At 33.1% G+C, this 26,866-nt stretch overlaps 1 protein-coding gene across 4 annotated transcripts in view; it reads right to left on the reverse strand.

The window, feature by feature from the left end:
- Positions 1-26,866, reverse strand: part of LOC148941979 (uncharacterized) — a 91,535-nt gene that overhangs the window by 38,301 nt on the left and 26,368 nt on the right. For 3 of the 4 annotated variants that reach the window (XM_089103048.1, XM_089103049.1, XM_089103051.1), the window contains exon 2: positions 6,901-7,027. The gene's annotated coding sequence lies outside the window, so the exon portion shown is untranslated. Of the gene's footprint in view, positions 1-6,900; positions 7,028-26,087; positions 26,145-26,866 lie in introns of those variants that run through there. The other variant, XM_089103050.1, reaches the window with a different exon arrangement.

Genomic DNA, 26,866 nt, shown 5'->3' on the forward strand with positions numbered 1-26,866 from the left:
AACATTTTCTTGTCCCAAGAGTTTTTTTTAGCTCAGTAATGGTTTTAGGCCTCATAAAAGTGGGGGGAGGGCAAGTTATGCAAAAATTACAATTGTGAATTTTTGCTTTAGTCAAATAAAACATTTTATTTTTAGCCTCCTAAGGCTAAAGGACTTTGTTTAGTCATTTTGCCTTAGGAGTGTAAAAATAAAAAATAATATAATAAAGGAATTTAAGACAAAATCTCAGAAAACTGGGAGAGGGGTAGTTGCTCCCCCTGTCCGGGGCTAGAACCACCACTGCTTCTATACTCATTTAAGATATTATTATAGGGACAGCTAATTGATCATTGCTCCTCAATATGGCCCGAAACACATTTGATGTTTTTTTTACTTAGCGTTTGCTGTACCGATGGTTTTTTAGAGGTGTATAGGACAGTATTGCGACATACACATTTGGCGGTAAAAACGACAATCGGTTTAAAAAAAAGTTAAAGGCTGCAATATGGCTCAAATTAATAAAAATGAGTAAAAAAAATTTTCTTGTAAATGGCAAAGAAATCCTTAGTACCGATAACAGTCGTGAGTACCGCGGAATTAATCCCTTGGAAATTCTTGGCTCTTTTTACCCTAAATATAAACTGAAACAGTACTGTTAAATTCTTCCATTTCTCGATTAATTTGTAAGCTAAAAGAGTAACATACGACTCGTTGTGGCCTTTTACACTCTTTTCAAATTTGCTAATCGTTGACCTCACAAGCGCAACCCAGTACACCTATATTGGGTTAGAAACAGTCATACAATAGTGGCTAGCAACCTTTTTAGTTCCGGGAGTCATATAAGATTTTAGGAGTGTAAAAAATCCAATGATGGGTGTTAAATATTATCCGTAAAAACGTATGTATTAACTTTGTAACCATTACATTTGGTTAAAATATATAATCAAACACCAAAAATTTAATCAAACCCATAATTCATCATAAACTTTTTTGTCCAGCCTGATCTATTTTTTTGGAAAAAAAACCTTCCAAATACGATGGGGTCAAAATTTGGATATGAATTGGGTGGACTACATACGCTTCTCTGTTATTCATGGTGAAGCGTTCGTGAAGAGAAGTTTTAACGTGTTTTTTTCGAATTTGGTGGCTCATTTTGATAGTGAAATGGCGAAGAGTGGCGAAGAGTTCCTCAAGAGCCTTGCTTTGACATATCTTGAAATGCCGTTTGAATTTTTGGCAGTTAAAATAGATGTAAATGGTATGAAAATTTTGTGTTGTGTTTTTTACCGGCCTCCAAGTTCCCCTGCTTCAAAATTCATGGAACTTCTTGATGATTTTGTGCTTATTGCTTCGAAAAAGTATCTAAAAATAGTTATCATGGGTGACTTTAATATTGATTTATATCATTCTAATAATTCAAGTTGTAATTTTCACGGAATCTCTTCTGACGGGGCTGACTTGTTATCAGTTTGCCTGTCCGGTGGTCTCTTGTCAGCTTGTGGGGCCCAAACAAGTATAACGAAATATTATGCTTCCCTTATTAATAATCTGTTTACGAATCTGGAACAATAGTCTATTGATGTGGTTATTGAAGATTTTTCAGACCATTTGATGCTTGTGACCGACCTTCACTTGATTACAGAGCTGAATAGGCCTACTAAAAGAAAAATGAGAATGACTAATAGAAACTGCTTAAGAAAACTTTAAGTATTGCTTTTTTCAAATGATTTTTCTTCTTGTTTAGAGTCTTCGGACCCTGATTTTGCTGCTGAATTTTTTGTGAATCAGTTTAAACGTTGTTTCAATAATGCTTTCCCTCTCCGCCAAATATCAAGAAGAAATAGTATAAAGCTGATTAAGCCTTGGATATCTCCTGGATTGCTGGTATCGATAAAAAATAAGAATCTATTATATAAGGCATACTTAATGCATCCATCTGAAGTTAAATTAGCTGAATTTTTCAGCTACAAAATTGTTTAACAAAAATTTAAGATCAGAATAAAGTCATTACTTCGCCGAAGCATTTGTTGAAGCAGAAGGGTCCCCCAAGAAGACATGGGAAATAATTAATAAGTGCTTAGGAAAGCATAAGACCCCTGATCTTCCTGGTGAATTAATAGCAGAAGATGGAACTAAACTTGCTACAGGGAAAGTAGAAGTTGTCAATGCATTAAACATACACTTTGCAAAAATTGGCGAGGAAACCGCGTCAACTGCTGGAAACAACCTGGCCCGTCATCTGGATAATGAAACTGGAGAGGACTTTCAATCATATCTACCCCCGTCTCACAATTGCTCCATTTTTCTTACTCCTGTAACCCCAGATGAACTTTTACTTACAACAAAGCTTTTAAACAATGGATCATCGAAAGGGACTGATTGGTCATCTACTAATCTGATTAAGTGCATAGCACCAAATATTGTAATCCCGCTTTTCCATGTGTTCAACCTCTGTTTTAAAACCGGAAGATTTCCTTCTTGTTTCAAGTACGCAAGAATTATCTTTTAGCATAATGGAGGAGACCCGAAGAACCCAACAAACTATCTGCCGATTCCAATCCTGTCTACATTTGGGAAGTTGCTCTAAAAGTGTCAATATAACCGTATAGTCAGCTTTTTAATGAAATCTAAATTTTTTAGTCCGATGCAGTTTGGGTTCCGGAAGTCTCACTCTACTGAACATGCTATTATGGCAATGACTCAGTTTGTTCATGACGCCCTCGACAAAGGTGATATTCCTGCTACAATTTTTATTGACATTAAAAAGGCATTGATACGATTTCCCATAAAATATTGCATACTAAACTTGATAACTGCGTCATAAGAGGCCCAGTTACTGACTTAGTAATGTCTTACCTAAGAACCCGAAATCAGTATGTAGACGGAGGCGATACTTCTTCCTCATCAGTATCTCAATCTCAGTCAGTTACAGTCCCACAAGGCTCTATTTTGGGTCCACTAAAATTTCTTATCTATGTTAATGATATCAATAATAGCATCAAAGATATTGGCCTTAACACATTATTCGCCGATGACACGGCATGCAATGTCAGCAGCCCCGACTCTAGATCTTTGAAGCCTAGGTTGGAATCTTATCTTATGGTTTTCGAGAAATAAATTGACTATTAATTGTACTAAGGCAAAATTCATCATCTTCGCTCGTACTGGGAAAACTACACCAGAAATTATGATGATTAATATTCAAGGCCTACCCATTGAAATTGAAAGAGTTGATGATATTAAATATTCGGGATAATACTGAATTCAAGTTTGTCATTTAAAAGCCATGCAATTTATCTTCGAATGAAACTGGCAAGAAATATTGGAACAATGAATCATCTGAAATTTGTTCTGCCGTTTTTTGCCCTGAAATCTCTTTATCATTCTCTAGTGCATTCATATATAAGTTACTGTCCCATTCTTTTTTTGAATACTTTTAACTCATATTCTTCCTCTTCAGAGGCAACAAAATAAAGCTCTGCGTCTATTGAAAAATTGCCTGCCTAGCCCGTTTTCTTGCCCTGGTAAATCGTCAACGAAAAGTATGTATCAAATTTTAAATATCCTTCCACTGGATCTTTTCCCTTCTGTTCTTTATATGATTAAACACGTTCAAGGTTTTTGCCTAAGTATTTTTATTTGCATAATACATTTTTTTCAGGATGATAATCAGGTTTTGCATGCATATTGGACCCGTGGCAGTTCTGTAGTCCATCAGGCTTTAATAAAATCTGAAAGATCCCATTTTTCACCAAGGCATAGTATTATATATAATTGGAATAATTTTTACAGTTTGTAGATTTGTATAATTCGTTGGTTAATAATAAAATTAGATTAAAGAATCACTTAATCAGTAATTATTGATTTGATTTATTTTCTGGGGTGGATGCTCCTCATTTCACAGTATTTATTTGGTTATTTTGATTTTATTCGGGTTTTGTTTGTTTTTACCATACGGAGAGTTGAAGAGCAATCTTTTTATTCTAGTATCTGGAGATAGTATTATTTATTTATTGTTGAGTGTATATAAACCCACACACGAGTTTTTCTCACTTTGGGTCATTAATTTGATGATTTTGTAAAACATTTTTTATTGATTAATAAAGAACTTGAACTTGAGCTCAGGAGCCGTAGATTGGCAGCCGCTGCCCTTGGCTATATGCAAAAGTCTGCTGCTTTGTTTACTTTTTCGGGATTTATCTGGAATTTTGAACAGTTCAGGCATTAAGGCGTAAACCAGGTGGGAAAAAAAGAAATATACAAATATAGCTACTTATCGGTTATATAATAAACTCTCGAGAATTTCGATTGTGAATGATGCGAACATGACACATGAAACTGGTCAAGCAAATTCTTTATACCAGAGAATTAGCTTTGGCTAGATTGGAAAATAAATTATAGCAATATTTTGTTTAACTATTTAGTTGGTATTTTGGTTAGGTTTGGTTAGAATAGGTTTGTTTAGGTTACGTATTTAATGTACCCTATGCTTTACCCCCACCCCTAATGTGCAAATATACAGCCCAAATTTTTTTTAAACTATAATATTTTCATCATATTTTGTTTTATTTCATTAGAATTGACCGAATTTCACTTTTCGAGTGTTTATTATATAACCGATAATTACACAAATATATTTTCTATTAAATTCTCTTTCCAAATACAATCGCTACCATCGGAATTGCGGACCAGTCCCCTCGGTACATTCATATTTTAGTTAGCGAATTACTCGAGGAAGGAAAAATTTACCCTCCTCCAATGTGCAAATATATATCCCAAATTTGTTTCTAAAGTAACGAAGAAACTAAGGAAGAACTGGTTTGTTCTCTAATTTTGCGTAAACTTAATTGAGGGGCGTATAATACACAAGTATCTAAATATCAATTATTACCAGGTAAAAAAAAAAAAATTAAAACAGTGAAAACAAAATAGAAGTTATTAATGCAAAATTAATTATTAGATCCGAGCTGAAATGAAATTTTAGCTTCATACCCGGAAGCCTTTAACGACGAAGAAAAATACATGAAATAAAAAAAAAGTTTTTTTTTCTGTTCTTCTGACTAAACAAGATTCGCCAAGGAAGTCAAGTTTTTTTTCAATTGCATTTATTTATTTAAATAATTACTTTCAAACACATTATACTTTAAGACCCATTTATTTTCTATCAATTAAAAACAAATTTGACCATGAAATTTGCCAATGGTACGTTGAAAACTTTTCAATTCTGTGAAAGAACATACTTCATTATATTGAACAGGCAATTTATACATTTTATTACCTTTTACTTTCTCTTCAGTTCAAAGGTTAAGTTCAAAATTACGCAAAAATAATCTTTTTTATCATGCAGTATTGAAACAATTTATATCTTTTCTTTTCTCTGGATTTTCTGTGAAAGTTCACCGATTTCTGGCATTAGCATCACTGCCAAAACATAATTGAATGGGAAGAGGGAGCTTAGAACTGTAACCTGACATATTGAAGAGAACCTATTGACTGAATAATGATTGCTCATAAATTGTTTTAGTTAATTTTTCATTTTGGTAATTGTATGATGCATCGACCACAGCAAGTACCCATGTTAAGAAAACAATCCTTACTTCATAATATGTAGAATAATCATAATTAACACATTTTGCATGCATCCTTGCTACACTTTACCCCCAAACCCCCCTAATGTACAAATATATAGCCCAAATAATTATATATTTGCAAATCAGGGGGTTTGGGGGTAAATTATTACGGGGCTGCATACAAAATGTGTTAACTCTGAGTATTCTGCATATTATGAAGTAAGAATTATTTTCTTAACATAGGTAGTTGTATAATATAGCTGTGGTCGTTATATCATACAAGTACCTTCATTTGCTCTATTATATATTTAGACGGATCATTCATCAGAAAAAGGCCAACACAGCTGTGTTGGCCTTGGTTTCGTGATAAGTTACAAGTTGTAGTAGAATAAATTCTTTATTCAAACTAATGAAAAAGCAAAAGGAGATTCCATATACACATTTTGTTTTTTATGAAAACACTGTTATGCAAGACTTAGCTTATAATAGAGTTTAGTATAGAGTATAATTCATTTTTACTAATTATCGAAAACAATGTAAAATAATTTTTTTTCATATTACTTTGCAGAAAAAATATAGTTTTGTTTTGTGCTATTCCATACGCCTTTTTTATATCTCTAGGCAAGAGTTTTGTTTTATTTACTACACCTTCTCTACTCTACCCTGTTCCTCTTCAATTAGAAAAGCACATTTGCATTTTTTCATTTTTACCTACTCGTTAGTTGCGTTACTTAATCATATTAGCCCAATCCCCACCAACGTATTACAATCTCTCCAAAAGTTGAAAAAAGCTAACAGTTTGCTCCAGCTGCGTTTCAAATTTAATAATTTTGGTACAATTTTTCTGAGAAAAACGAATTACAAATTTGTTGTTAAATTTTCTCCAAAGACATAAAAATCCACAGGAAAGATGGTTATTACAGGCTGCAAAATTGCAAAAATAAATCCTACAGAATTTTGTAAATATAATCCATCGTGATAAATGAACCGAAAACCATTAAAACGAGGATAATAGCTCTGATAAAAATATGGCTCTTACCAAATTTTGCAAATATAATCCACCATCATGCATCAGCCATTCAAAATCCACCTAAAAAGGGTTAAAGCTAATAATATTAGATGAAATTTTACATTTTTAATTCAGGCAAAAAAGGGGTAGGGAAAGGGGTTCCATTATTTTTTCTATATTATTGCATAGTCATTTTGGATTGTCAACCTCAAATCTTGGATTAATACAAAAAAGATTGAAATTAGAGTAGAAATACGACATAAAGATCATCCTGATTACCTTCACGCATAGAAGAGAGGCTTTTTAACACCCTGAAAAAGTGAAAAAAAAACAAATTCTTACCAAATTTTGTAAATATAGTCCAGTAGCCACGATAAACCATTCAAAACATCACCAAAAAGTTAGGTTTAACATCTGACACAACAACGTCGGAAGCCCATTTTAGTTCAACTTTCACTCTTACCAAATTCTGAAAAAAAGTACACCACATAACATGAAGACATAAATCACGCATTTCCTCATTTCAAAAATAGTACAATAAAAAAAGAACTCATAGGAAGTAAGTAATTGAAAAACATATGGGAACCAATTGTACTTCTGACATACTGGCGCTATTATTCCTACTATGTCCAACTCATCAATACGATTAAATAACAATTGAGCGTTATTTTTAATAAAGAGGAAATGTGGTTTAATCTTTTAATTGACTTTAATTGTTTTCACACTGACTACTGAAGCCATTGTTAGTTTTTACTTTCCGTTTTGTCTCGCTCTCTTTAACTTTATATATTTTTTCTAAGTAGGTTATTATTTTTCGCAAATGTTTCGCATACATTTGACGCTTCAGACAGACAATACAAATCAATTTGGACAGTTTTTTTTTTTTATTAGATCTTCTGACTGTGTATCATCAGTTGGGAAGCAATTGCATGGAGCAGTGTTATAAAAATGCCGTATTCCAGTTCGCTAAATGGTCCCTAATAGCGTCAAAAATGTTGCAAACGGGTGCAAATGTATATTTATTCATTAATTTATTCCAAAATGCGGTAAGCTTTACCAAGCTTGTCACACTAAACGTTATAACAATTTTTGACGACACTGAAACACACTATGAAAACATACAGGTCACAAAAGCAACTAATACAAAATAGAGAATGTTCTCAAAACGGGTCGTGATAAGACCTAGTATGGAAATCCGTAGGGGCTAACTTACTTTTGAAAGATTGGACCGCGATAGTCGCAACTGTTTCCGATGGAAGTGTGTTCCAAGTCTTCCACATTCGGCTAGATAAAGAGTTTTGGCCTAATCTTTTCTGTGGACATGGTGGGTATATTTTGTGTTGGTGTTGACGGGTACTAATGTATTCTGTAAGAGTGAAGAAGTAAGTTGGAGTGGTATTATCAGAGTTACTAACAATACGGAATGTATTTATTAGGTCAGTTGTATCGCGTCTGGACTGAAGACTAGGCAACTATAGTCTTAGCATTTTCTGGTGGTATGGTAGATGTCTCTACTATACATTACCTCTGAACTTCTTCATAAAAATGTTTACTTTTTCAAAATAAATCTCGATTGTTACAGTACAATCTAGTCCCACACTCTCAGTGTTGTTTCCAAGGGGGACGGGGTTCACAAATGGCTTTGGTAGAGTTTATTTTTCATTTTCTTCTATGAGAATATTTGGAGGGGGGGGGGAAATACTCATTTCTAGCCTATGAATCGGTCGATCCAAAAAAGACAGAAAATGAAAACGTGTGATATTAACACCATAGTCAGCTCTAGACTTGCCAGCACGGTACATCTGTGCCGTTTTTGGTACAATTTAGAGGTATTGGTTCAATATGGCACAATTGGAAATTTTCGGTACAATACAAATTTACCGTTACATTTGGATTTTAGTTGCTCCTTTCTGACTCAGATATATGTTCAACTTTTAATCTATTGAAAATTTTCTCCATGTTATATAAAATTTTTAACCTGCTGTTCAGATGGTACAAAGTAATTTTTCGCCGTACACTTTTAGTCAGAAAACCAGTACAGTTTATTTTAAAGCGTTGGTAACACTGGCCATCTCTCCTCCCCAAAGAAGTGAATCTAGGGGTGGCGGGCAGTGTCATTAGGCCAATGCCCTGATTTGTTCTACATGATTTTTATTTTAATTTTTTTATCTGACCTTTCCTGCATTTGCCGACGTTTTGCTATTTCTTATTTCCAGAACTACTTTCTTGAGTTTATTAGAAATTACTTTCTATTGTTGTATAAAAACATTTTAAGGTATATTTTCACTTCATGATATTGAAAATACACTCCTTTTCTATCAACCCAAATACTAGTAAAAAAACGAGTAAAAAAAAACGAGTAATAAAAAAGTAAAAAAAACGAGATATGCCAAAACATTTTAGGCTTGAACAATGGGCTTCTAAATTTTATCCAAGAAGTCACATTTAAATTGAACTGAACATTTATTTCTGTTGTTTACATTTATTTTGACTGATTATCTATTTTGTTCATCTTAACTTCTATGTTTTCATCTTTGTTTCACATTGTCAAGGATCGGGGCGAAAAATATTAAAATCCTAAACTCTCGGGACAACATAAAATTCTTAAATGAAAATATATAGCGGCAATCCCTAAAGCCTGTAATTCAATGCTAATATCTTGAATATACGGTTTCAAATACTCTAAAATGGCTTCACCGTTTTTTGTGGTTTGTCATAGTCCACATTTGTAATATTTGAAACATCTTCGAACATCAGATACTTTATTTTCGTTTTCACCTGTACATTACTCTCTTCTTTTCAATTTAGCGTGATGTTGTAAAGGACGAAGTAAGAATACAAGCATCTAAATGCACAAACTCTCGGGAAAAGGGAAAACTCTAATTGAGAATTCTAATGGCTATTCCAAGAATCAACAATCCAGCGTTTTCTCGAAATTTCTTCTACTGTTTTTCAACTCCAAGATTAATTTTATTTTATTTTTTGGTTCGTCACATTTCAAATCTCAATATCCTGAAAATCTTCCGAATATCAGATAATTTTCAGTCTTTACAAATAATTCATTGATATGAATAGGTTCTAATGTCAAGGGGCTGGAGAATTTTTTAAGGCCGGGAAGGGGAAGGTGCAAACAGACTCGGTTCTCTGCCCGAATTATTCAAGTTTATTAGGGAGGAGGGCCTTTAGACCAATCTCAAAGGCAGGATCATTCCTAAGTACTTATGTATTATACCGTCAACACTCAAGTTTACGCTGCGTAAAACTCCTGGACAAACCGATTTTATCTGTCCGTATTAAGAAACAATTAGCTTACGCTCAGCAGAAAACAACTGGCGGGTGACAGAATACATTGGAAGTAGAAGGCTATCTTATACTCCGAACAGCACCACGTGGTTTATGGTTTTCTCAGTGAGAATGAAAAAAAAGAATTTTTCTCACTTGGAAAACCATGAATTTTCTAACATTTATTTCTGTTTTTATTGTTTTTCAAGTGAGAATTTTAAAAACAGGGACTTTCTCACTTGAAAAACCATGAATTTTGACACATTCATGTCTGTTTTATGGTTTTCTCAGTGAGAATTAAAAAACAGGAACTTTCTCACTTGGAAAACCATAAACCACGTGGTCCTGTCACGAGTAGCACCTGTGAACTTGATTTACATAATCGCTATGGGAAATTATTGATTCACGAAGAGTGAATTATGAAACATTTAGGATTCTTTAATCTTTTGGCCTGTCACGAGTAGCACCTGTGAACTTGATTTACATAATCGCTAGGGGAAATTATTGATTCACGAAGGGGAGAATTAAGAAACATTAAGGCTTCTTTAATCTTAGGTCTGAGGGATAAACATTCTTTAGGACAGAGAGAAAAATTAATATTCTATTTTCAAATAGGGCTTCATTGATCTTTAGTGTCAGGAATTATAATTAACATCACTTGTTATCTTGGAATTATGCAGGAGTCTAAAGAGATAGAAATTATATTTTTAAATACGGCTTCACGGAGCTTTAAGTCGGAGAGGTAAATTGATATTCTAACGAAACCCTAATAGTTTAGCTAGGAAAATTTATGAGATGAAGAGATTAACGTAGGAAAGGGTTTCCTAGAAATTTGAAATGCGTTAGCGCACAGATGCCATACAAAAGGAACACGCTGAAATTACGTTTAGGGATTATTTGGGCGAAACGGTTTTATCCATTTTATGGGATTATTTCGGCGAGACCGTTAGAGACATTTTGAAAGAAGATTTTAGAAAGGGTTTTAGAAGAGGTTTTGAGTGTGGTCGTTATAATACACAAGTTCCATTTGAACAGTGTTGTGAGGTCCTCTACCCCAACCCCAAAGGATTACGAGGCCCCCCCCCCACCCCCAAGGAAGCCCCCGGTCCGCAAAGGCCCCCCAAGCTCCCATAGAGCCCCAACCCCCCAAACGCCCTCCTCAGACCCTCAAAGACCCTCCTCTGGTCCTCAAAGGGCCCCCGGACCCCCAAAGGGTACCCCGGACCCCAAAGGGCACCCCGGACCACAAAGGGCACCCCGGACCCCAAAGGCCCTCCCCCCGGTCCTCAAAGGGCCCCCCCTGGCCCCAAAGGGCCCCCCTCCCTCTTCCTCCCTCCTCCCCCTTCCCCTCCCCTCCTCCTCCTCCTCCTCCCCTCCTCCTCCTCCCTCCTCCCACCTCCCCTCCCCTCATCCCTCCTCCTCCTCCTCCCACCTCCCCCCTCCCCTCCCCTATTTTTTATACTTTTTTTGTGCATTGAGACACAGAAGGGACATCCCTCCCCCAAGGGTCCCCCAAACACCCTCCCCGGGCCCCCCCCCCAAAAAGTTCCCCTCTCCATTTTTTTTTTAATACTTTTTTATGGCTTGATTATATCTTTTCTGAACAAGTTCTATTCATAATGTAATTCCTAAACCCATTTTCCAACCTCAAATAGTCCCCTCCCCAATTTGTAAATACTTTCTTGAATTTTTTAACATGGTATTTTTTTAACTTTTTTACGTATCTTAAAATGACATGAAATATGGTTACGGCTCTACCAATCATACTCTGCGCTTGTTCATGGACACGATGTGGCTTTCCCACTGGTACTCCATGGCCGGTTATCGACACTACCTAGTTTATTGCATGCATTAAATCAGTATTTTTTACGCAGTGGAACGATAAACACACAATTCATATCTGTAAAAAAGTGAGGATGAATTATTTGACGAACGTATGTGCACATGAAAAAATCATTGTCGTATTGAATGCTGACAAGGAGAAATACCTGAACTATGAAACGAGTGCAAGCGGTAACACTATTGGAGATGTATGCATGCGTTGTCATGACAGCGAGAAGTTAGATTTCGTTGGAGTCCCCAAGAATTTCAATCGTGTAAACGGTGGATATTCAAGAGTATCATTACCAGAGAAATTAGTGCTCAAAGAGAATGCAAACTTAAAAATAATTGTCGATGATCGGGGACAACTCCTTGCTACGGCTTCTGGTAACACATTACCTGTTGATAAATCCTATCATTCTCTTTCCGGTATTAGTATTTTAAAGAGAACAAGAAGAAGACAAGCATACTCCTGCACCAACATCATAAATCATATCTTGTCAATGTGTCAAAACTGCCATCTATGTAAAAATAATGTGACAATAGACAGTGAAATCGCAGGCAGAATAAAAAGGACATTAGCAGACAATATCATCAATGAATATAAAGATGAATTGACGGAAAGTGAAGCACAAGTGTACTAATAATGTGTAATAATGTATTTAACGTATTTTTATATTAATATTCTACATGTCATCATTTCATTAAAAATATTTTATGCATTATTTTGTTAAGTGTTCATTATTTTTAGGGTTTGACAGACCGTTAACGTTCAGAATATCTATTAAAAAGGTCAGAGATGAAAGAAAAAGAATTTTTAGAGATAGAGATGCTACTAGCAGACTCAATTTTTCACGGAAGATAAAAAAGTTCAAGTTCTCGTCGGAATTTTATCAAAGAACACAATTCATTTCTAATTTCTACAGAGAAAATAAAAATCTTCCACATCAGTTCTTTATTTCACAAAGACATAAAGAAATTTAAAGTTCAATTCTAAATTTTTCGGTGGAAGATAGAAAAAGTAATAACATACTTGTGAATATTTTCATGGAAGATAAAAAGTTCTAGTTCAATTTAAAATTTTCTCAACGAAGTGAAGAAAAATTCAAGTTCTCTTCTGAACTTTACCAAAGAACACGCTTCAATTCTAATTTCCACAGAGAAAACAAAAATCTTCCACTTCAGTTCTTTATTTCACAAAGACATGAAGAAATTTAAAGTTCAATTCTAATTTTTCGGTGTCAGATAGGAAAAGTTATGCTATGAGTTTGATTATTTTCTATGAAGGTAAAAAGTTCTAGTTCATTTTTAAATTTTCTCAACGAAGTGAAGAAAAGTTCAAGTTCTCTTCGGAATTTTACCAAAGAACACACTTTAATTCTAATTTCTACAGAGAAAGCTAAAATCTTCCACTTCAGTTCTTTATTTCACAAAGAGATAAAGAAATTTAAAGTAAAATTCTAATTTTTCTGTTGGAAGATAGAAAAAGTAATACCATAATTATGAATATTTTCATGGAAGATAAAAAGTTCTAATTCAATTTAAAATTTTCTCAACAAAGTGAAGAAAAATTCCAGTTCTCTTCTGAATTTTACCAAAGAACGCACTTCAATTCTAATTTCGACAGAGAAAACAAAAATCTTCCACTTCAGTTATTTATTTCACAAAGACATAAAGAAATTTAAAGTTCTATTCTAATTTTTCGGTGGTAGATAGGAAAAGCAATACCCTACTTGTGAATATTTTCACGGAAGATAAAAAGTTCTAGTTCAATTTAAAATTTTCTCAACGAAGTCAAGGAAAGTTCAAGTTCTCTACTGAATTTTACCAAAGAACACGCTACAATTCTAATTTCTCCAGAGAAAACAAAAATCTTTCACTTCAGTTCTTTATTTCACAAAGACATAAAGAAATTTAAAGTTCTATTCTAATTTTTCGGTTGTAAGATAGAAAAAGTAATACCATGCTTGTGAATATTTTCATGGAAGATAAAAAGTTCTAATTCAATTTAAAATTTTCTCAACAAAGTGAAGAAAAATTCCAGTTCTCTTCTGAATTTTACCAATGAATTCACTTCAATTCTAATTTCGACAGTGAAAACAAAAATCTTCCACTTCAGTTCTTTATTTCACAAAGACATAAAGAAATTTAAAGTTCTATTCTAATTTTTCGGTGGTAGATAGGAAAAGCAATACCCTACTTGTGAATATTTTCACGGAAGATAAAAAAGTTCTAGTTTATTTTTAAATTTTCTCAACGAAGTCAAGGAAAGTTCAAGTTCTCTTCGGAATTTTACCAAAGAACACGCTACAATTCTAATTTCTCCAGAGAAAACAAAAATCTTTCACTTCAGTTCTTTATTTCACAAAGACATAAAGAAATTTAAAGTTCTATTCTAATTTTTCGGTTGGAAGATAGAAAAAGTAATACCATACTTGTGAATATTTTCATGGAAGATAAAAAAGTTCTAGTTCAATTTAAAATTTTCTCAACGAAGTCAAGGAAAATTCAAGTTCTCTTCTGAATTTTACCAAAGAACAAACTTCAATTCTAATTTCGCCAGAGAAAACAAAAATCTTCCACTTGAGTTGTTTATTTCAAAAAGACATAAAGAAATTTAAAGTTCAATTCTAAATTTTTTTCGATGGAAGATAGAAAAAGCAATACCATACTTATGATTATTTTCACGGAAAATAAAAAGTTCTAGTTTAATTTAAAATTTTCTCAACGAAGTGAAGAAAAGTTCAAGTTCTCTTCTGAGCTTTACCAAAGAACACGCTTCAATTCTAATTTCCCCAGAGAAAACAAAAATCTTCCTCGCCATTTTTAAGTTCACCAAGACATGAAAAATTTAAAGTTCAATTCTAATTTTTCGTTGGCATATATGAAAAGTTATAATTTGATTTTATTTTTTTTATATTAATTTAAAAATTTCTAGTTAATTTTTAATTTTCTCAACGAAGTGAAGAAAAGTTCAAGTTCTCTTATGAATTTTACCAAAGAACACACTTTAATTCTAATTTCTCCAGAGAAAGCAAAAATCTTCCGCTTCAGTTGTTTATTTCACAAAGACACAAATAAATTTAAAGTTCAATTCTAAATTTTTCGATGGTAGATAGGAAAAGCAATACCGTACTTGTGAAATATTTTCACGAACGATAAAAAGTTCTAGTTCAATTTAAAATTTTCTCAATGAAGTCAAGAAAAGTTCGAGTTTTCTCTTCTGAATTTTACCAAATAACACGCTACAATTCTAATTTCTCCAGAGAAAACAAAAATCTTCCACTTCAGTTCTTTATTTCACAAAGACATAAAGAAATTTAAAGCTCAATTCTAATTTTTCGGTGGTAGATAGGAAAAGCAATACCATACTTGTCAATATTTTCATGGAAGATAAAAAGTTCTAATTCAATTTAAAATTTTCTCAACGAAGTCAAGGAAAGTTCAAGTTCTCTTCGGAATTTTACCAAAGAACACACTACAATTCTAATTTCTCCAGAGAAAACAAAAATCTTCAACTTCAGTTCTTTATTTCACAAAGACATAAAGAAATTTAAAGTTCAATTCTTATTTTTCGGTTGGAAGATAGAAAAAGCAATACCATACTTGTGAATATTTTAATTTAAAATAAAAACTTCTAGTTTAATTTAAAATTTTCTCAACAAAGTGAAGAAAAATTCAAGTTCTCTTCTGAATTTTACCCAAGAACGCATTTCAATTCTAATTTCGACAGGTAAAACATAAATCTTCCACGTAATTTTTAAGTTCACCAAGAGATAAAGAAATTTAAAGTTCAATTCTAATTTTTTGGTGACAGATAGGAAAAGTTATACTATGATTTTCATTATTTTCTATGAAGGTAAAAAGTTCTAGTTCATTTTTAATTTTCTCAACGAAGTGAAGAAAAGTTCAAGTTCTCTTCTGAATTTTACCAAAGAACTCACTTTAATTCTAATTTCTCCAGAGAAAACAAAAATCTTCCGCTTCAGTTGTTTATTTCACAAAGACATAAAGAAATTTAAAGTTAAATTCTAAATTTTTCAGTGGTAGATAGGAAAAGCAATACCATACTTGTGAAATATTTTCACGGACGATAAAAAGTTCTAGTTCAATTTAAAATTTTCTCAATGAAGTCATGGAAAGTTCAAGTTTTCTACTGAATTTTACCAAAGAACACAATACAACTCTAATTTCTCCAGAGAAAATAAAAATCTTCCACATAAGTTCTTTATTTCACAATGACATAATGAAATATAAAGTTCAATTCTATATTTTTCGGTGGCAGAGAGAAAAAGTAATACCACACTTGTGAATATTTTCCCGGAAGATAAAAAGTTCTAGTTCAATTTAAAATTTTTTCAACGAAGTGAATAAAAATTCAAGTTCTATTCTTAATTTCACCAAAGAAAGCAATTCAAGTCTCAGTTCACCAGATAAAATAAAAATCTTCCAATTAACTTCTTTATTTCACAAGTACATAAAGATATTTAAAGTTCAATTATAATTTTTTCGGTGGATGATAGAAAAAGTAATAAACTACTTGTGAATATTTTCACGGAAGATAAAAAGTTACAGTTCAATTTAAAATTTTCTCAATGAAGTGAAGAAAAGTTCAAGTTCTCCTCTGAACTCTACCAAAGAACACACTTCAATTATAAGGTCTCCAGAGAAAACAAAATCTTCCACTTCAGTTCTTTACTTCACAATGGCATAAAGAAATTTAAAGTTCATTTCTAAATTTTTTGGTGAAAGATAGGAAAATTAATACCATACTCATGAATATTTTTTCCAAAGATAAATACAATACAGGTGAATATTTTCCCGGAAGATAAAAGTTCTAGTTCAATTTTAAATTTGCTCACCGAAGTAAAGGAAAGTTCAAGTTCTCGACTGAATTTTACCAAAGAACAAGTTTCAATTCTAATTTCTCCAGACACAACAAAAATCTTCCACTTCACTTCTTTATTTCACAAAGACATAAAGAAATTTAAAGTTCAATTCTAATTTTTCGGTGGAAGATAGAAAAAGTAATAACATACTTGCGAATATTTTCCCAGAAGATAAATACCATACATGTAAATATTTTCCCGGAAGATAAAAAGTTCTAGTTCAATTTTAAATTTTCACAACGAAGTGAAGAAAAGCTCAAGTTCTCTTCTGAATTTTCTTAAAGAAGTGAAAAAAGTTTGCCCAATTCTGAATTTTACCAATGAAAATGAAAAAGCTCCCACTTCAGTTCTGAATTTCACAAACTAGGTTAAGTTAGGTTAGGTTGGCCCACGTACGCGTCACTTAGGTTAGCTTAGGTTAGGTGAGAGACAGGCAAAAAGTTAGGTGTATGATTAGGTTAGGTTAGATTAAGTTAGCTTAGGTTAGATTAAGTTAGGTTAGGTTAAGTTAGGTTAGGCTAGGTTAGCCTACGTACGCGCGCGTACGTAGGCTAACCTAGCCTAACCTAACTTAACCTAACCTAACTTAATCTAACCTAAGCTAACTTAATCTAACCTAACCTAACCTAATCATACACCTAACTTTTTGCCTGTCTCTCACCTAACCTAAGCTAACCTAAGTGACGCGTACGTGGGCTAACCTAACCTAACTCAACCTAGTTTGAGAAATTAAGAACTGAAGTGGGAGCTTTTTCATTTTCATTGGTAAAATTCAGAATTGGGCAAACTTTTTTCACTTCTTTAAGAAAATTCAGAAGAGAACTTGAGCTTTTCTTCACTTCGTTGTGAAAATTTAAAATTGAACTAGAACTTTTTATCTTCCGGGAAAATATTTACATGTATGGTATTTATCTTCTGTGAAAATATTCGCAAGTATGGTATTACTTTTTCTATATTCCACCGAAAAATTAGAATTGAACTTTAAATTTCTTTATGTCTTTGTGAAATAAAGAACTGAAGTGGAAGATTTTTGTTTTCTCTGGGGAAATTAGAATTGAAGCGTGTTCTTTGGTAAAATTCAGTAGAGACCTTGAACTTTCCTTGACTTCGTTGAGCAAATTAAAAATTGAACTAGAACTTTTTATATTCCGGGGAAATATTCACCTGTATGGTATTTATCTTCTGTGAAAATATTCACGAGTATGATATTAATTTTTCTATCTCTCACCGAAAAATTTAGAAATGAACTTTAAATTTCTTTATGCCTTTGTGAAATAAAGAACTGAAGTGGAAGATTTTGTTTTCTCTGGAGAAATTAGAATTGAAGTGTGTTCTTTGGTAGAGTTCAGAGGAGAACTTGAACTTTTCTTCACTTCATTGAGAAAATTTTAAATTGAACTGTAACTTTTATCTTCCGGGAAAATATTCACATGTATGGTATTACTTTTTCTATCTTCCATCGAAAAATTTAGCAATGAACTGTACATTTTATTATGTTTTTGAGAAATAAAGTAATGAATTTTAGTATTTTTACTGGCTCTTGCGAACTGAGATTTGTCGTGCGTTGTTGGGTAAAAATTCAGATGATACCTTGAAATTGTATTCACTTAGTTGCGAAAATTTAAAATTGTAATAGAACTGTTTATCTCCCGGGAAAATATTCACAAGTGTGGTATTACTTTTTCTATCTGCCACCAAAAAATTTAGAATTGAACTTTAAATTTCTTTATGTCATTGTGAAATAAAGAACTTATGTGGAAGATTTTTATTTTCTCTGGAGAAATTAGAATTGTATTGTGTTATTTGGTAAAATTCAGTAGAAAACTTGAACTTTCCATGACTTCATTGAGAAAATTTTAAATTGAACTAGAACTTTTTATCGTCCGTGAAAATATTTCACAAGTACGGTATTGCTTTTCCTATCTACCACTGAAAAATTTAGAATTGAACTTTAAATTTCTTTATGTCTTTGTGAAATAAACAATTGAAGCGGAAGATTTTTGTTTTCTCTGGAGAAATTAGAATTAAAGTGTGTTCTTTGGTAAAATTCCGAAGAGAACTTGAACTTTTCTTCACTTCGTTGAGAAAATTAAAAATGAACTAGAACTTTTTACCTTCATAGAAAATAATCAAAATCATAGTATAACTTTTCCTATCCGTCACCGAAAAATTAGAATTGAACTTTAAATTTCTTTATCTCTTGGTGAACTTAAAAAATGACGTGGAAGATTTATGTTTTCTCTGTCGAAATTATAATTGAAATGCGTTCTTTGGTAAAATTCAGAAGAGAACTTGAATTTTTCTTCACTTTGTTGAGAAAATTTTAAATTAAACTAGAACTTTTTATTTTCCGTGAAAATATTCACAAGTATGGTATTGCTTTTTCTATCTTCCAACCGAAAAATTATAATTGAACTTTAAATTTCTTTATGTCTTTGTGAAATAAAGAACTGAAGTGTAAGATTTTTGTTTTCTCTGGAGAAATTAGAATTGTAGTGTGTTCTTTGGTAAAATTCCGAAGAGAACTTGAACTTTCCTTGACTTCGTTGAGAAAATTTTAAATTGAATTAGAACTTTTTATCTTCCATGAAAATATTCACAAGTATGGTATTGCTTTTCCTATCTACCAGCGAAAAATTAGAATTGAGCTTTTAAATTTCTTTATGTCTTTGTGAAATATAGAACTGAAGTTTAATATTTTTTTTGTCTATTGATATATTATATTTATATCGTGTTATTTGGTAAAATTCATAAGTGAAAACTTTAAATTTTATTGACTTCGTTGATAAAATTTAAAATTTAAATATAACTTTTTATATTAAGTGAAAATATTTCGCAAGTACGGTCTTGATTTTACTATATACCACCGAAAAATTTAGAATTGAACTTTAAATTTCTTTAGGTCATTGTGAAATAAACAACTGAAGCGTAAGATTTTTGTTTTCTCTGAGAACTTAGAATTAAAGTGTGTTCTTTGATAAAATTCAGACGAGAACTTGAACTTTTCTTCACTTCGTTGAGAAAATTAAAAATGAAATAGAACTTTTTACATTCATATAAAATAATAAAAATCATAGTATAACTTTTCCTATCTGTCACAGAAAAATTAGAATTGAACTTTAAATTTTTCATGTCTTGGTTAACTTAAAAATGGCGTGGAAGATTTGTTTTCTCTGGGGGAAATTAGAATTGAAGCGTGTTCTTTGGTAAAGCTAAGAAGAGAACTTGAACTTTTCTTCACTTCGTTTAGAAGATTTTAAATTAAACTAGAACTTTTTATTTTCCATGAAAATAATCATAAGTATTGTATTTCTTTTTCTATCTTCAAACGAAAAAAATTTAGAATTGAACTTTAAATTTATTTATGTCTTTGTGAAATAAACAACTCCAGTGGAAGATTTTTGTTTTCTCTGGCGAAATTAGAATTGAAGTTTGTTCTTTGGTAAAATTCAGAAGAGAACTTGAATTTTCCTTGACTTCGTTGAGAAAATTTTAAATTGAACTAGAACTTTTTATCTTCCATGAAAATATTCACAAGTATGGTATTACTTTTTCTATCTTCCAACCGAAAAATTAGAATAGAACTTTAAATTTCTTTATGTCTTTGTGAAATAAAGAACTGAAGTGCAAGATTTTTGTTTTCTCTGGAGAACGTAGAATTGTAGCGTGTTCTTTGGTAAAATTCCGAAGAGAACTTGAACTTTCCTTGACTTCGTTGAGAAAATTTTAAAATAAACTAGAACTTTTTATCTTCCGTGAAAATATTCACAAGTACGGTATTGCTTTTCCTATCTACCACCGAAAAATTAGAATAGAACTTTAAATTTTCTTTATGTCTTTGTGAAATAAAGAACTGAAGTGGAAGATTTTTGTTTTCACTGTCGAAATTAGAATTGAAGTGCATTCATTGGTAAAATTCAGAAGAGAACTGGAATTTTTCTTCACTTTGTTGAGAAAATTTTAAATTGAATTATAACTTTGTATCTTCCATGAAAATATTCACAAGTATGGTATTACTTTTTCTATCTTCCAACCTAAAAATTAGAATAGAACTTTTTAAATTTCTTTATGTCATTGTGAAATAAAGAAATGAAGTGAAAGATTTTTGTTTTCTCTGGAGAAATTAGAATTGTAGCGTGTTCTTTGGTAAAATTCCGAAGAGAACTTGAACTTTCCTTGACTTCATTGAGAAAATTTTAAATTGAACTAGAACTTTTTATCTTCCGTGAAAATATTCACAAGTAGGGTAGTGTTTTTCCTATCTACCAACCTAAAAATTAAAATTGAACTTTAAATTTCTTCATGTCTTTGTGAAATAAAGAACTGAAGTGAAAGATTTTTTTTTTCTCTGTCGAAATTAGAATTGAAGTGCGTTCTTTGGTAAAATTCCGAAGAGAACTGGAACTTTTCTTCACTTTGTTGAGAAAATTTTAAATTGAATTATAACTTTTTATCTTCAATGAGAATATTCATAAATATGGTATTACTTTTTCTATCTTCCAACCGAAAAATTAGAATTGTACTTTAAATTTCTTTATCTCTTTGTGAAATAAAAAACTGAAGTGGAAGATTTTAGCTTTCTCTGGAGAAATTAGAATTAAAGTGTGTTCTTTGGTAAAATTCCGAAGAGAACTTGAACTTTTCTTCACTTCGTTGAGAAAATTTAAAAATGAAATAGAACTTTTTACCTTCATAGAAAATAATCAAACTCAGAGCATAACTTTTCCTATCTGACACCGAAAAATTAGAATTGAACTTTAAAGTTCTTTATGTCTTTGTGAAATAAAGAACTGAAGTGGAAGATTTTTGTTTTCTCTGTGGACATTAGAATTGAAGCGTGTTCTTTAGTAAAATTCAGTAGAGAACTTGAATTTTTCTTCACTTCGGTGAGAAAATTTATATTTGAACTAGAACTTTTTATCTGCCATGAAAATATTCACAAGTATGGTATTACTTTTTCTATCTTCCACCGAAAAATTTAGAATTGAACTTTAAATTTCTTTATGTCTTTGTGAAATAAAGAACTGAAGTGGAAGATTTTTATTTTCTCTGTAGAAATTAGAAATGAATTGTGTTCTTTGATAAAATTCCAACGAGAAATTGAACTTTTTTATCTTCCGTGAAAAATTGAGTCTGCTAGTAGCATCTCTATCTCTAAAAATTCTTTTTCTTTCATCTCTGACCTTTTTAATAGATATTCTGAACGTTAACGTTCTGTCAAACCCTAAAAATAATGAACACTTAACAAAATAATGCATAAAATATTTTTAATGAAATAATGACATGTAGAATATTAATATAAAAATACGTTAAATACATTATTACACATTATTAGTTCACTTGCGCGTCACTTTCCGTCAATTCATCTTTATATTCATTGATGATATTGTCTGCTAATGTCCTTTTTATTCTGCCTGCGATTTCACTGTCTATTGTCACATTATTTTTACATAGATGGCAGTTTTGACACATTGACAAGATATGATTTATGATGTTGGTGCAGGAGTATGCTTGTCTTCTTCTTGTTCTCTTTAAAATACTAATACCGGAAAGATGATGATAGGATTTATTAACAGGTAATGTGTTACCAGAAGCCGTAGCAAGGAGTTGTCCCCGATCATCAACAATTATTTTTAAGTTTGCATTCTCTTTGAGCACTAATTTCTCTGGTAATGATACTCTTGAATATCCACCGTTTACACGATTGAAATTCTTGGAGACTCCAAAGAAATCTAACTTCTCACTGTCATCACAACGCATGCATACATTTCCAATAGTGTTACCGCTTGCACTCGTTTCATAGTTCAGGTATTTCTCCTTGTCAGCATTCAATACGACAATGATTTTTTCATGTGCACATACGTTCGTCGAATAATTCATCCTCACTTTTTTACAGATATGAATTGTGTGTTTATCGTTCCACTGCGTAAAAAATACTGATTTAATGCATGCAATAAACTAGGTAGTGTCGATAACCGGCCATAGAGTACCAGTGGGAAAGCCACGTCGTGTCCATGAACAAGCGCAGAGTATGATTGGTAGAGCCGTAACCATATTTCATGTCATTTTAAGATACGTAAAAAAGTTAAAAAAATACCATGTTAAAAAATTCAAGAAAGTATTTACAAATTGGGGTGGGGACTCTTTGAGGTTGGAAAATGGGTTTAGGAATGACATTATTAATAGAACTTTTTCATAAAAGATATAATAAAGCAATAAAAAATTATAAAAAAAAAAATGGAGAGGGTAACTCTTTGGGGGGGGCCCGGGGAGGGTGTTTGGGGGACCCTTGGGGGAGGGATGTCCCTTCTGTGTCTCAATGCACAAAAAAAGTATAAAAAATAGGGGAGGGAGGGGGGGAGGTGGGAGGAGGAGGAGGAGGGATGAGGGGAGGGGAGGTGGGAGGAGGAGGGAGGAGGGGGAGGAGGAGGGGAGGAGGAGGAGGAGGAGGGGAGGGGAAGGGGGAGGAGGGAGGAAGAGGGAGGGGGCCCTTTGGGGCCAGGGGGGAGCCCTTTGAGGACCGGGGGAGGGCCTTTGGGGTCCGGGGTGCCCTTTGTGGTCTGGGGTGCCCTTTGGGGTCCGGGGTACCCTTTGGGGGTCCGGGGGGCCTTTGAGGACCAGAGGAGGGTCTTTGAGGGTCTGAGGAGGGCGTTTGGGGGGTTGGGGCTCTATGGGAGCTTGGGGGGCCTTTGAGGACCGGGGGCTTCCTTCGGGGTTGTGGGGGGGGAGCGGAATCCTTTGGGGTTGGGGTAGAGGACCTCACAACACTGTTCAAATGGAACTTGTGTATTATAACGACCACACTCAAAACCTCTTCTAAAACCCTTTCTAAAATCTTCTTTCAAAATGTCTCTAACGGTCTCGCCGAAATAATCCCATAAAATGGATAAAACCGTTTCGCCCAAATAATCCCTAAACGTAATTTCAGCGTGTTCCTTTTGTATGTCATCTGTGCGCTAACGCATTTCAAATTTCTAGGAAACCCTTTCCTACGTTAATCTCTTCATCTCATAAATTTTCCTAGCTAAACTATTAGGGTTTCGTTAGAATATCAATTTACCTCTCCGACTTAAAGCTCCGTGAAGCCGTATTTAAAAATAGAATTTCTATCTCTTTAGACTCCCGCATAATTCCAAGATAACATGTGATGTCAATTATGATTCCTGACACTAAAGATCAATGAAGCCCTATTTGAAAATAGAATATTAATTTTTCTCTCTGTCCTAAAGAACGTTTATCCCTCAGACCTAAGATTAAAGAAGCCTTAATGTTTCTTAATTCTCCCCTTCGTGAATCAATAATGTCCCCTAGCGATTATGTAAATCAAGTTCACAGGTGCTACTCGTGACAGGTCTAAAGATTAAAGAAGCCTTAATGTTTCCTAATTCCCCCTTCGTGAATCAATAATTTCCCCTAGCGATTATGTAAATCAAGTTCACAGGTGCTACTCGTGACAGGACCACGTGGTTTATGGTTTTCCAAGTGAGAAAGTTCCTGTTTTTTCATTCTCACTGAGAAAACCATAAAACAGACATAAATGTGTCAAAATTCATGTTTTTCAAGTGAGAAAATTCATGTTTTTCAAATTCTCACTGACAAAAACCATAAAAACAGACATAAATTTGACAAAATTCATGTTTTTCCAAGTGAGAAAATTCCTGTTTTTTCATTCTCACTGAGAAAACCATAAACCACGTGGTGCTGTTCGGAGTATAAGATAGCCTTCTACTATTGGAATCAAATAATTTGGGCTATATATTTACACATTAGGGGGGTTAGGTTTCCCCCCCCCCCCCACAAATGTGCAAATACATAGCCCAAATTTTTTTGTAAAGTATTGTATTTTCATCATGTTTTTGTATTTTCCCTTAGGATTAACCTAACTTGACTTCTTGAGTGTTGGCGGTATAATACATAAGCACCCATTCCTTTATCTTTCTGAGAGCATGGGTGCAATAACCTGACCTGTTCAATCCATCACCTTTTTTATTGAGTATTTGTGGCAATAAAATTTCAAATTATAGACTTTTTACATGCTTCCTAATTATTGTACTAAAGGAGCATCTGTGGGTTTGTGCATGTTTGTCTTTGAAGCAGTTAGTAATTTAACTCGAATTATAATTATTAGGTTTTAAATAAGGATTATTCAGTACAGTAACTTAAAACATGGCTGTCTTTTAGTAGTTTGACCTGATTTAGCAAACAAAGGTTTTTCTTTTTATCGAATTAGACAGTCGTAACAATTTCAAAATACACAATATGAGATAGACAGCGTTTCGATATTTTTTTATATCATATAGTAGAATAGACCGTTAAATGTAAAAAATTCTGAATTCCAGTAGCATTTAAGGTAATTTGTTGTAACTGGGTAGTTCTCTGGAGCCTATAGTTCTCCTCTGTATGTGTACCCTTAAGCAAAGACTTTCGTCTTGGTGACAAATATTCAGGTTTATTCCAAGGTAAGTGTTTTCTAAAATGTTGGGACACGCTTCTTCAGTAGGAAGTTTATTTTCAAACACTCGCTAGCATAGAGGAGTATAAGAAGCACATTACTGCTCAGGAGGCAGAGCTTTAGGCGCACAGAGTATTTACTACTTCACCAGACATGTTTTACCTTGTTAACTGTCGATGTCACTTGCCAGATTCTTCTCTTGATCTCGTTGGACATTTCACCATTATATTTAATTCTAACTCCATTGTTACTAAAACTCCTTGACCTGTTCAATTACTCTGGGTTGGTGTTTTATTATCAGCGGAGAATTAGAAGTGGCCTTGCTTAATACCTTACTGACGTTCACAGCAAGTCCTAATCTCCCAGCCTTGTCATCTATGGTGTCTATCTAATAGCACTAGTAGCAGCTGTAGCCATAGTTTGGCTTCTCAAAAAGAAGAACGTTATCTCCGTAGTCAATATCAGAAATTTGTTGGCCACTAATATTCTATTCAAAGATTGAAGACCACAGCAGAATAGTCTCCATTAAAATGACAAATAAGAGCAGGGATAGGACACATCCTTGTCTGACGCCTGATACTACCTTAAAGTAGCTCATTCCCAGTTTTTAGTGCATGCGCAGCGTTGATTATTTTTAAAAGCGTCATTATTATCTAGACTATTATCAGGTACTCCGTAATATTCCAAAATATTTTATAATGTATCTCGGTCAGATACAACCAAGCCCCTTTTACAAATCACTGAGGAAAATCAAAGCCTTTCTGTTCCTTTCTCTAAACTCGTCCACCCTTAGTCTTAGAATCAAAATAAAATCAGAACAAAAACCTACCACTCGGAACACGTGTTGCTCTTTCTTGAGGTGGGAGTGTAGGACTGATGTTAGGCGTTTTATTATGAGTCTGGCGAGTATTCTAATAGGCATAGACGTAAAATTGATGCCCCCAAATTGTCACAAATTACAGCACCGGCCTTCTTAAAGAGTTCGGTCAAAATCGGTTCACGAGTTTGAAGATTTGGTAACAAAACCGGGTAATCAAAAAAAAAAAAAAAAAAAAAAAAAATGTTGGAATTATGACAAAACATACGCATTAAAAATCGTCATTTCAATAGGCTGCCGCCGACATGGGGAAATTTTCGTCGGGAGTATTCCCAAGTCAGGTTTACTGGGCGGTACGAAGCTCCGTCTGGTTCCTGTCAAAATCAAGTAAGTACATCATAGATGACACATGGCAAGGACTTTCCTTCATTTTTACACTTTCACATATGCACAAATTGAAAAATATGAATAATTATAAAAGCTTCACATTCATATCAGCCATCTGCTTAGGTTTCCATCTTTATCAAGTTCAATGACTTTTTTAGATCCTTGTTTTTCCCGCATAAAAAGCAATAAATAAACAAAAAAGTGAACAGCCGTTAGACATGTGATATTTGTTATTAAAATTGGCTTCTGAGGCTAGAAAAACTGATCTGGGCAGTATTCTCTCTCGTCCACAATTTATTTTCATTCATTAAAAAAAGTCTGTCCGAAAAAAGTTCTCCTAAGAAAAGTAAAGAGCGATATTACAACCTAAGACGAGTAAAACTAAAAAAAATTTTGAAATTTACATCTTTAATTTCCTGAGCCATGGGGACACTAGTGCATGAGAAAAAAAACTCTTTCACCTAAAAATGGGGCCAAAAAACTTTTTTTTTTAATCGACTTGAAAGTTATATCCCTAAGTCCTTGAGCCAGGAGACCCCAAAGTATAAGAAGAAATCGAAAAGAAATAATATTGCTTGATTGACAAGAGGGGTCTGAAAAAGGGTGAAAATTCATTTTCCTGGAAGTTTTAAAACTTACACACGTAATTTTGTGGGCCAA

This window comes from Artemia sp. Qi Xiang Cuo, chromosome 17 (assembly GCF_049724085.1).
Source record: "Artemia sp. Qi Xiang Cuo chromosome 17, ASM4972408v1, whole genome shotgun sequence".
Taxonomy (NCBI): domain Eukaryota; kingdom Metazoa; phylum Arthropoda; class Branchiopoda; order Anostraca; family Artemiidae; genus Artemia; species Artemia sp. Qi Xiang Cuo.